The 12763-nt window shown below is 40.4% G+C and overlaps 1 pseudogene; it reads left to right on the top strand.

Annotated features, from left to right (window-relative positions):
* The first annotated feature begins 2879 nt into the window (after positions 1-2879).
* Positions 2880-3640, top strand: LOC104868827 (annotated as a pseudogene).
* The last annotated feature ends 9123 nt before the right edge of the window (positions 3641-12763 follow it).

The raw sequence follows: 12763 nt of genomic DNA, 5'->3' as shown, positions 1-12763 counted from the left end.
TGAATTAGATGGAATGAAGGTCTCAGCAGTACCTTCCCCAGGGAACCTTCCCTGTTTAAAAAGGCCTTGGGCCACAGCCTGAAAACTCCTCTGGCCAGCAACATCTAATTTCACATGGTATCAAAGGTAGTGGGAAGAGAATGGAAGGGAAACCAAAAAGTGTTTACTCAAGTCAACTATTAATTTGGGGAAAGCAATTTTCATATCCAAGCCAACCTAGAGTTGATTCAAAAGTCAACAGTTAAAAGAATGAGAACACAGGCCAAATCTCCAAGGCTGACATTATCTGGCAAGGAATCCTGCTTTGAGGAGGATGTGAAGACAACAGAACCATTTCCAGCTCAAGCCTCCCCCTTTCCAGGATTTAATTCCTCACATTGCCAGATCTCCAGTGTGCCTCTTGGCCAGAGGCCTTGCCCATAGAAGCCTGTGCTTACAGAATCATGAGGAACAGATGCAGGGTGACTATACCCTGAATCAAGGATATGCCCGGGGTAGGCATGCCAAGTGTGGCTCCATCAGAACAAAGCCTTTCCAAGATGACATCTTTTTCTGTCCTGATACCACTGCTAAGAACAGCCTTCACTTCTCTACAACCTGCCCTTACAGCCCCATATGAAACATCCAACTCATTATTTGATGATACCCTCTGATATGTTTTAGCAGGTAGCCCCTGCTAAGAAAAAATAAATAAAAAGGAAGAATGGCTGGTGTGAAGTAAGAGAAACTTGTGGGTATAAACCCAATTAATTCACTTAATAGCTATGGGACCTTGAACAAGACTCATATGCTTTATATATCTTATTTTGTTATCTGTAAAGAGGAGATCCTAACCCACTTCCCATTATTTGTCAAGTGAGATATTAGTCTGATGTAATGGTATCCTCAAAGGCTACCACCGGAAAAGTTGATATGTCCTCTCAGAGGTCACAAAACAGACATATTCACTTATGTAATAAAAATGCTTGACTCACATGGATTTTAAAATCAATCTAAAGAATAGTGAGAAGCAAGGGAGAAAATATGGGGCATATTAGCCTCTGAAATAGGGTGTGATCCATGTTAAGGGGCCATATGATGTGAGTGCTCACATAGGTAGTATTCATATGTTCTGTCTGCCACACTGGCTTCCCCTACTGATGATTTTGTCAGAGGTCAGACAAGGTTTGTGCAAAGGAGCCTACAGACACAAAGTACCTTGGCCAAGAACACTTGTGTGTTGGACAGATGAAGAGACAGGTACACCTGAACAATAACAACTGTAGCTTGCCATCAGTTGCAGTTGTTTCTTGCCTAGAGGACATGAGTCAGAAAGAATGTCATTAATTAATGGTTGAATTAAAGCCCCGAGAAAACTGATTGCTACCTAGAATATCTACCTAGTACCTCATATATCTCATGAATATTTATATGTCATTTAACTCAGTGTGCAGGTGCCTCCTGAATATTTGATGCCTTGTGAATATTAATTATCTCTTGTTCCTTTTATCTCTTTCCAGCTATATTAAACATACACATGTTGTAGTTGCTAACCTGTTCAATAAATTTCATACATCTAATTTGTTTTCTTTTGTTCTATAGCATAGTTGAATATTTCCAAACACTAAAACAAATATTCTATTGGAAAGCTCAAGCAACAAAGCACATGTAATTTTAAGGGATTATTCTTTCTTTGAATAAGATAAACAAAAACAACTTTGGCCATTTATGAAAAATAAAATTTATCTTCAGTGGGTAAAGTGAGGGCAGTTTGCCCATTGATCAGAAATCTGCCAGTAACTGGCTTTGTTAATTTTTGGGAAGTTATATAATTTACCAGAGACTCAGTTTCTTCAGTTTTAAAATGGCAAGACTTATCATACAGCCAAAGATCAAGTAAGATAATGTATATAAGACATGGGAATTTGCTTGACTCCTAACAGTGATGATATCTACCCTCTATGGAGTACCAACTTTAGCAGGCACTCTATGTAGGTCGTTGTATCATGCCCATTTTTCACATGAAGATCTTAAAGCAGAATCAGAATTCACCCTAGGAAATATGACTACAAGTCTGGGGTATTTTGCAATATTGACTCTTACACAGTAAATATATATAAATATATATATTCCATATCTATTAATAAAATTGACAAGAGCAGATATTGAATATCACATGTCAAGTAAATACCTGTATTTTGATACTTTGACTTGACTTCCTGAACATCAATTCTGCTTTCTGCACAATCCTTCTCTCCCCTGTAGCATGGGTGGAACTTGTGACTTGCTTCTAACTAACGCAATATATCAAGGTGATGGGATTATGCATATATGTTGTATATAATTGTAATGTCTATTGTGGTAAAAAATGTTTTCTTCCTCATTGGCTTCAAGGATGTAAATGGCCATGAAACTAAAGGTTGAGGGGATTATCTGGCCAATAACCAGGTAGAAGCTGAGGATCTTACCCTGGAGTCTTCAAGAAACCACATGAGTGTAGAAACAGATTCTTTCCAGTTGAGACTTAGTTTGAACTCAGCCCTTGTCAGCACCTTGAGTAGAGTTTCACGAGACCTTGAATCAGAGGCTCCATCTAAACTGTGTTTGGACTCCTAACCCACAGACAGTGAGATAATCAATGTGTATTGTCTTCAGACATTGAGTTTGTAGCAAAATTGTCATGCTGAATAAAATGCAAACACACAAAGTAACAGAGACTGAAAGTTTTGAGCCAGTTGTGGGAATATGTATAAAGAAGCAGCAGCAGCTTCCTGACATGGGCTGGCAGCTATGGGGACTGAATTTCCTTGAACTTGAAGCTCTAGTGGTGGCCCTCAACATCCATCCTTCCAGCCCTTTGAGTACTTTTGTCTTTCCCTGAATCCCTGCATTAAATCTCTTTCATCTTAAGCCTCAATCTTCATGGGAAAATTGGGTGTTTGCTAAGTATTCTAGGGTCCACAGTGATGGTAATCCCTGTTTCAAAGGAGGAGGAGATGGAGACCCTGGATAAAATGTCACACAAGCTAGGTAATCCAGGCTTTGTTGTCTTTGCAACACTTGTGGTCATTGTGTCCTTGATACTGATCTTCGTGATGGGGCCTCCCCATGGGCAGAAAAACATCCTGGTGTACATCACCATCTGCTCTGTGATTGGCACGTTCTCGGTCTCCTGTGTGAAGGGCCTGGGCATCGCCATCAAGGAGCTGCTGGCAGGCAGGGCTGTGCTGCAGCACCCGCAGGCCTGGCTCCTTCTGCTGGGTACTCAGATCAACTACCTGAACAGGGCGCTGGACATATTCACCACTTCCACTGTGACTCGCATCTATTATGTGTTCTTCACCACCCCACCTCAGTTTTAACATGCTCAGCTATTCTCTTCAAGGAGTAGCGGGATATGCCTGTGGATGATGTCATTGGAACTCTGAGTGGCTTCTTCACAATCATTGTGGGGATATTTTTGTTGCATGCCTTTAAAGATGTCAGCTTTAGTCTAGCAAATCTGCCCATCTCTTTTTGAAAAGATGAAAAAGCAGTGAATGGCAGTCTCTCTGACATGTATGAAGTTCTTAATAATAATGAAGAAAGCTTACCTTGTGGAACTGAACAGCACTCTGGTGAAAGTGCCTCCCAGAGAAATGGAAGACTGACAGATTTTTAAGAAAGACGTGATTAAAGGTTAATCAGTAGCTCTCTTACAACAGATTTTGAATATCAGAATGTGTCTGAAAAAGCATTGTACTCAGTGTTCTCTAAAGACAATCTTTTTTGAGGTTTCACTAATTTGGACCAAGAAATTACTTTTCTAATATTTAAACAATGGTAGCTTACTAAAATGACCTTAGTACATGGCCAATTTCTATTAACATTATATTGTAGAGGTATTTTACATTTTGATTATTTTTTCAAAACCATATGCACTAATGACAGTTTTAAGTCTATGAAATGCTTTATTTTTTCATTGGTGATGAAGGTTCTGAAATGTACATCTGTCATCCCCCTCCATTTGATCTCTGGCCATGTAAGGTTTTTTTTTGTTTTTTGTTTTTTGTTTTTTGTTTTAGTTTTAATTGCGTTTATTGGTACATTTTAGGTGTACAGTACAGTTACATTCATTATTGGGATCTTGTACCTTTACAAGACAGGTCTTGGTTCTCATTTTTCCCCTTACCCCTACCCTCCCTTCACCCCCTCCTCCCCTCCCTGTTTACAAATACCTTATTTCCATTTTTCCATATATTTTTTCTTTTCCCTTATTCCCTTTCCCCTACCCTTCCCACTTTCCCTACACCTTTAGCCCTTTTCTTCCGTGTAAGGCCTTTTGATTGTAAAAAAAACCCCAAAATTATCCCAATATATTATCTTGTGATTTACCTAAAAAAAATCTCTTTCATATTGCATTACTCAAAATGATTTCCATTTCCTGTACAGAATTTTAGTTCATATCATCATTTTATTTTAAAACCATGGTCCATGTATCTCCATATTTAATTGTGGTGGTGACCCAAAAATCATCTCCAGGTGATTTCCTTCCAAAACATCGAGGCATAGTCACAATAATCTTTTAAGGCACAGAATAAGAACCCTATTTTACAGAGAAAAATAATCTCAGACCTCAAGTTATTATTTAAAATCACACATCCTGTGAGAACTGCATCAGGATATAATTCGAGATTTGGCTACCTGACTTTACATTAAGAATATTCTTAAGAATATCCTGAGTCCCTATTTGACCATTCACTCATTAATTCCTCAAATTTCTGTAGCATATGTATAATTTGTTCCATGCAATGTTAAGCACAGGGGCATAAAAGGACTCACCCTCATGAAGCTGAGTAAATAGATGAGAAAATACAGTTACAAGCACTCCATTAAGCCAACAATAAACTCAGCACAGAACGCTGAGGGAGTTGTGAAGAGAGATATCTGATAATCTGACTTGAGGATCAGAGACACTCAGAAGGAAAGGAGGGGCTCTTGGTGGTGTCATGGGATAGCTATCCACCGTTTTTGGTCACTGTCAAAGCTCTGGAACTTCAGAGCAATGTTGTCAGGCAGGGATACTGGCAGAAATGCTAATATGACTTGGCTACCAAGACTGCATGCAACCTTGAGCAAATGCTGAGCTGATGTAAATGGTCTCTCTCCAAACTGCCAAGGCATGGTGTGGTCCCTGGAGGCCCCTTGCTCCTTCAACACAGCTGCCTGGCTGTCAAGCTACAACAGGCCACAGGCTTGTTCAATTTACTTGTTGGTTCTTTGCAACTAATGTGTTTCCCATTAATTGTGGTTTTTAAAAATTAAATTAAATGTCTTTCATTTACTTTAATGGTAGATCTGGCTAGCTTTTGTTGAAGCTTATCCAGTTCTCCTGTCAGAAGGAAAATATATTGTCAAGTTTAAATCTCAGACAGAGTTCAGATTAGGTAGAATGCCAAACTATCTTAGCTTTAAAAGCATATGGGCAATGTTTTTAATCCCTCCAAACCCCATCCCCTCATCAGGAAAATGAGATAACATAATTCCTATGTGGGAGGGTCTATGTCATCACAGGGTAATCTAGTTGGAATCTAAAGTAACTACTGGCTCTATTGGAATCCAAGGAGATTACAGGTTTAAGGCAATGACTGGAGGAGATATTGTAAAAGCTGGAAGGTGAATATCCCTGCAAATCATGAAAATATCTTAGTTTTTTTTTGGGGGGGTACTGATGATTGAACTCGGGACCTTGTGCATGCGAGGCAGGCAGTGGAACCACTGAGCTAAATCCCCAGCCCTGAAAACATCTTAGTTTTATCTTAGTGTATTTGCTCTTGACAGGGGATGAGATAGATTAGGTAAATTTGGGGCTAATAAACCAGTTTCTAGATAGACACTTCCTAAGTAATTAATATGACTATATACAGAGCTGAGCAGGAGTCTTGCCTAAAATTCCAGATGATAAAGGAGACAGGTACAAAAGGGAGGTAGGAGACATCAACTTAATTCTATTTTTAGTTACCCATTGGGCATTTGCAGATCCAAGTAAAGAGTCAGTGCTTTTTTGGCAAAAGCAGTTTTTAAATCCCTGGTGACTTCAGCCTCAGCCAGTTAGCACCCATCTTGTAACCACTGGGATGCCTGCAAGGACTAGTTTCTTTGCTCACAGTGTTCCCCTAATGAAAAGCAGATTTTTCTACCCCTTACATTTAGGGTGAGAACTCCTCCCCGCACTAAGAACACAGGAAGAATATTCCAACACTATTTGCCATAGGTATTCAGCCAAAATTGTATTCTCCCATTCTTGATGACAGCTCTCCATCCTGACATGTCTGTTTTTACATCCTGTGGCAATTTTCATTCCCAGCACCACCCAAATCTAAGACACCAGAATGGGGCCCTGTGCAGCAGACAATGAGAGATCAACACAGTATATGCTGCTGGAACAAAACTGAACATCCCCAGACTGAGCTCCTGGCATGGTGAGGGAAGAGGGGTTGTATTTTGTGTGTCTATAACCAAGTCCCCTAGACAACGTCTGGCAAATGGTTCTGTGATGCAGGCTCTGAAATAAATTTCCATCCCTGTATCCTAATACCACTGTGCTACTGCATCAATGACTGCCAGGCACCTTACGTACACTACTGCCGATCCTTGTAACAGTCCCTCTAAAGGCGGGGCTATCATATCCACTTTGCAGATGATGAAACTAAGGCTCACAGAGGTTAAGTGACTTGTGCAAGCCCACACAGTTGGTCAGAGATAGAATTAGTATCCAAAGCCACATTTTTTAAGTTAAAAAACTTGCATTATTTCAACTGTTTTTTCTTGTCTCCTTGACATCTTCGTGGCAGAAGTTTAAGAATACTACATGTGGAGACTGAATATTTTGTAGCTACACTCACCAAAAGCCTGAGTGGACCCCAAATGGCAGAGTGGAGAGTGAACTGCCTGTGAGCCCAGAGGAATTCACTGAGGTCAATTTCTGGGATATTTCTTGCAACTCTGAAGCTAAACACCAGCCGTTACCCAGGAAACCCAAAGCCATCTGTAGAGGTCAGGGCTCTACATTGGGAAGGTTCTCTTTGATATACCTCCCACCACCCTAAGATTGAGATTGAATGATATGCAGAGCTGGCAGTTGTATGCTTTAATAGCTAGGATAAAAACAAGACTTTTGTCTTGAGATCAGTTACTTCTACAATGAAGCATGATAAGTCCAAAAGGAACATAAAAAAACAAAGAAACAGCCAGGGAGCACCTATTTTATAAACACTGTTCCTGACCTTATATGTCTATGATCTGAACAACACATGAATTGCAGATGCAGTAACATTTCTACGAGGAGCCCACATCTTCAGGATACCAATCTCTACCTACTCAAGGATAGGAGGACCAGTCTGATAGAAACACATCCCAATAACTTTTGAGAAGCTTCAAGTATGCTTACACATTTCTAAGAATCAACACAGCCACTGCTGCTGGAGGCTGGCTGTACCCACACTAATGAAGAGAAAGAACCCTTCAGCCAGGGCTTATCCTAGTTTGAGCCTCATAGACTTGGTATGTCTCATGGAAGACATATATACATATCCCATTTCCAGATGTGCACTGTGACTGGTACAAGCCATGGTCAATTATCAACAGAGTGGATCTGGAAATGTGGCTCCTTTCCAGTTCTGGTCTGTGTTGGGCCTGGCTGCATATTGATCCCATTCCTCTGATGTGTGATTCAATTACAGGAGAATCCATACTTCTTGGCAAAATTGTATCTTATCTGACATTTTATATTATATCTAAACTTCAGTGATAAATAAGCCACAAATCCCCTCCACACTGCCCCATCAGACTCCCCAGTCCCGGTACAAATGATATAGTAGAGAAAAGAAGCAGTGCCTTTTTTGCAGGGGTTACAGCAGGATTACCTGAAGCAGTGGTCTTTGCTCAGCTAGGATTTGTTGTTAGATTTCAAACGCAAGTGAAAGAACCAGTGCCTAGTTAACTAGCCCTAAGACCTTTAATTAGCATAAGAGATTATTAGTTGTGAAATAGGAATTTATAGATAACATAGGTCAATGGTTTCCAATATACCTAGCAGCCTGTGGTTTAAATACATTAATGCAGAAAATGTCAAATATTGTCTAGATTATGAATAAGTGCACTTCCCTCATATATAATACTTTTCTCAATCATATATGACCCTGTTTACTATAATAGACTACAAATGCTTCTCCAAATTTAAAGCTGCATTCATAACAGTTTTTACTTGTTACATAGTTTCTCAAATTGCCAAAATAAAAGTCCATCTACACTTATGTGATAGTGATTTAAGAAACTGAGGCCAAAAAAATTTTTTGCCATAGGCTTGCATTTTCTAGAATCACTGGGGGTGGGGGGTGTGCTTGAAAAATGCACTCAGATAGAGGAATTTGCATCTGGCAATGGAACCCAGGGATCTGCATTTTAGGTTCATTTTCCACATACATACCTGGAAATGTGCATCTGAAATGTACAACCTTGGCTCAGGTCAACCCACCTAGCGTATGTCTAAGGAGATTCAAGTTCAGAGGATGAGGTGATTGAACCAAGGCCATAACACAATGCAATGAGTAAAGCTTGACAATCCCATCTTGTCCCTCTCAGGCCCTGAGAGGCCAAGCCAGCTGCTCCTCTCCAGGAAAGGCTTGCTCTGAAGACCCTAGGACCCTTGGCATATGAGCAAAGAACTGTCTCCAACTGGGAATGTTCTCTCTCTAAGGTTTTTACCACTCACCCACATCTCTCAAACTGTTTAGCTAGGGCTGGTCAGCCAGTCTCATCTCTGACTTCAGGATGTGTCTAGCATCTTCCGTGTCTAGGCTTTTGCCAGCAATTCTGCTTCCTGATGCCTTGTCTCATCCTGCCTATTGGTTGACTTCACAAATTCTCTTTTTTAAAAAAAATTTTATTGAGTTTATTGGTACATTCTAGGTGTACAGTGCAGTTACATTCATTACTAGGATCTTGTTCCTCTACATGACAGGTCTTGGTTCTCATTTTTTCCCCTTGTCCCTACCCTCCCTTCACCCTCCACCAATTCTCTTGAGCCAGTTCCCATGCTATGATCTGCAACTGAAATTTAATCATCATTGGGATGGTATTAAAAAGTGAGATTTTTGGGATATCACCAGATCACAAGGGCAGAACCTTTATGAGTGGAATTCTTGTATAAAAGAGACTGGTTCACTCTTCCACTGTGTGAGCACAGAGCTAGAATATGCCATCTATGAATCAGGAAGAGGGTTCTCACCAGACACTAAATCTGTCACTGCTCCTCTTAGACTTCCCAGCATCCAGAACTGTTAGAAACAAATGCTGTCTATAAGTCACCCAGTTTCTAGTATATTTATATGACAACATGAATGGTCTAAGACACCAGCTCTGCCTCAGAAATGTTTTTCAGGATCATTCTAACTTAACTGATCACATTTATGTCTTTGAATACCCTTTTCCATTTTATATATGCTTGTTTTTACACTTTTGTGGCAGAGCTGTGAACAACTGTCTTGTCTGATGAATGAATCAAGTTTGTGCCCAAATATGCATGACACAAACTCTAAAAATGTTTAATATGGACTCTTATACAATTGTCTTTTATTTATGTATAGCCACTCATTGAACACTGTGTCAGATCCTAAAGATTCAATATAGACAAAAATGTAATATAGCTCTTCTCTTAAGAAGTTTGTGTGGGGAGGACAGTTTAGATCTCTGCTACTTTTTTTTTTGTATCAGCATAAAGTTTTGCTGCATCTCAATAAATAATTACTCTATGAGCAATTAGCAAAATTCTGAAGAATAGCAATGCTCAGTGGAAACATAAATCTTTAATGAATAACATTTATTCATTTATAGAGCACATTCTATAATCTGGGGTATTTACAAGCAGTGTTTCATTTATTCCTCCACTCAACCTTTCAGGTTCACTGCTATTTCTATGTTGGAAAAAGTGACATCAGTGACTGCCCTGAGAGCCTAGCAAATGAGAAGTGGAATTTTAAACCCAGGTTTGTGTAATGACCAAGGCTATATCCTTAACCACTGCTCAACATCACTTCCTCTGCCCTGTAAGTCTTTCTGTACCAGGGTTTCCTAAATCCTGCAACTCAAGAAGTTGCTAAAGTGTATTGAACAGTGATAAGTCACTTGCGACAGCCAGCAGATCTAGCTGATTGATGAATTTGTTATCAGTAAATGGGGTCAAGAATTACAAAACAGCATTAGAATCCATTGCATAAAGCTCCAAGCTCTCTGAGAGTGGTGCAAAAAGCCAAGGTATATCATTCTATGACAAGAGATTTGGTGTCTTAACAAGTGTTCCCACCCATTTACCCTGATGCCTTCTCTTCTTTAGGCAGCTCACTAGAGACAATCTGAAAACTTAAGATGTAAAAAATTTGTCCTAAGCCCTACTTTGCCTGAGTCATTGTGTAGTCTCAAGCAAATAAGTCACCAATGTGTGACTCAGTTTTCACATCCTACATAGGGCTCAGAATTTGACTTCTGGGATCCTGGGGATGGCTTTATATGGAGGCGACACAAAGCTAGTGATGTGCTGGAAATCCAGGAACCTGGAGCTGTGCTTTTCTTCTCTGTCTTGTCCAGCATCTTTTAACCACTTGGAAGTGCTCATGAATGGGCCAAGAACAAGGAAACTAATGAGGGAAGCCTCCATTTCTGCTGATGCTATGTGAATGCTGAATGTGACTGCTCTGGGTGTTCCTTTTGGCGATGGACAGTCACCTACACTGCAGATGAAGAAATCCTCTGTGTGAAGAAACATGGGTTCACTTCAAACCTGTCCTTTCTCATTTACACTGATAAAACTGGTATAGCTTTCTGTTCTCAGTCCAGGTCACAAACCTGCTGCAGCCCTCTAGGTGAATTCTGGAATGAGAATGTGATTTGCAATGTAAGCAATGAGCTCAGGAGTTTAGCTGATAAGAAGTTTAGCTGGACTAGCTATTGGAAATAATTAGGCCTTCAAGAAGTCCCCAACCTCTTCTTGCTTATAAACAAGACACAGCTCAGTTGGGCATCCTGGGAGACACCACTCCCAGTCAGTCTGCTAACACAATGGGACATAATAAGATGTTTGGAATGAGATTCTTCTTGCCACTAGTTCACCTTAGACCCTAATATGATAAATACCAAATCCAAAACTAAGCATGAAGGCATATCCCAAGATGCAGATTTTCAAGGAAAAGGACTCATGTATCTTTAGCTGTGGCCCACAGCCAGATCAAGACTAGAGAAAAGATGGGGAGAAATTGAGAAGAGATTCCTTTGGAAAGAGCTGTTACTGCTCTCTCCCTAGGGGAAGGGGTGGAGGTACCACAGGGGAACATGAGAAAATGTTTCTTGCAGTAGTAAGTACAAAGAACCACTGCCTAAACCACGTCTGAGAAAGTAGACTAGGACTGGGACCTGGCTCCTGCTCCTAAGAGGTAGAGGGGGTGGGAAAACATGAATTTTTGGTCTAGGTATAGGAACCAGGAAAATGTGCTGGGTGGGTTTGGATTGCATTCCCAGAGAGTTTTGTTTTGTTTTGTTTTGCCTTCAGTGAGGAATGCCATCAATTTAATAGAAATGAGCAACACCAGAAGGAGACTTATCCTGTGATTGAGTCACCTCTGATCTTGTCTAAAAGTACCTGCTAGAGGAGTGAGAGAATTTTGGCAGGAAGCCTGGAGATATATTACTTCTCAAAGCCTCAGGTGACACTAGGAATAGAAATGTATCTGTTAGGGTCAAGGGAACTGTGGGACAGAGGTCCCAGAAGAGAATGTTGGAAGAACCCATGGCATATACCTGTGAGAAGGGTTCTGCTCTGGCCCACCCAGGGATGCTTTCGTTGGTCAAAGCTGTCTTATCCCCTTACCCCTCCTGCCACCTATGGGGTTGACCATGATGAATCTAAAACAGAGAGAGGAGGGAGAGAGAGAGAGGAGCTGGGACAGGAGGAGTCAATAGTAAATTGCATTTCTGTTATGCTGTAAGTCATTCTTTCTCAGAAAACTAGAAAAGATTTTGCCTCTTTTTTAGAAATTTGTTTTCTTAATTGCTAATAAACATCTTCACCTTTCTCTTGGAACCTGATCACATCTCTACCTTTCCACTCTTTCTGTGTTTTATACTTTTCACAGGATTCTGTGACAGTATATCATCACCTTGCATTATAGCTGATGGCTCACCAGTATTTCCATTTAAAAGATGAGTTCCTTATGGCTGCAGCTGCTTTTCATTTCTGTTAACATTCCCTGTACCCAGCACAGTGAGGCATATGATTTGTATGCAATCAAACCTTGTTAAATGAATGACAAAGAATGTATACATGTTGACAGAAAGGACTTGGCAAAGTGGCACATACTGAGAACTTTTGGAGGTCACTAGATGGGAAGTACCCATAGTTCCTACTTATAACTTCAATTTCGTTCCCTGGGGACCTGGGTAGCTCTTTACTCATTTGGTTTTGCTGAGGGGAATCCCAATTATACCCATGAGACAACACGTCCATGAGAAGAAATGGTGACATTGAAGAGAACAAGCTCTGCATCAAATAAATAAAAAAATAGGCACTGAGCCACAAATACGCAATTTCAACAGAACCCTCTGTTATACAGGGAACAGTGGAGAAATTGTTCATCTACATCTCATTCCTGAGGGAAATATTCTGGCTGAAAAGTCAGTATCAGCTTTGATTTCCTGCCCTGGGAGCAGTCTTGGTCAATGGGCACAAAGTGGGCTTGTGCAGAGTCAGAGGAAC

This window comes from Fukomys damarensis, unplaced genomic scaffold (genome assembly GCF_012274545.1).
Source record: "Fukomys damarensis isolate Sample0158 unplaced genomic scaffold, DMR_v1.0_HiC HiC_scaffold_16, whole genome shotgun sequence".
Classification (NCBI taxonomy): domain Eukaryota; kingdom Metazoa; phylum Chordata; class Mammalia; order Rodentia; family Bathyergidae; genus Fukomys; species Fukomys damarensis.
Note: the sequence above shows the minus strand (reverse complement) of the source record. Positions and strands in the feature narration are given on the sequence as shown.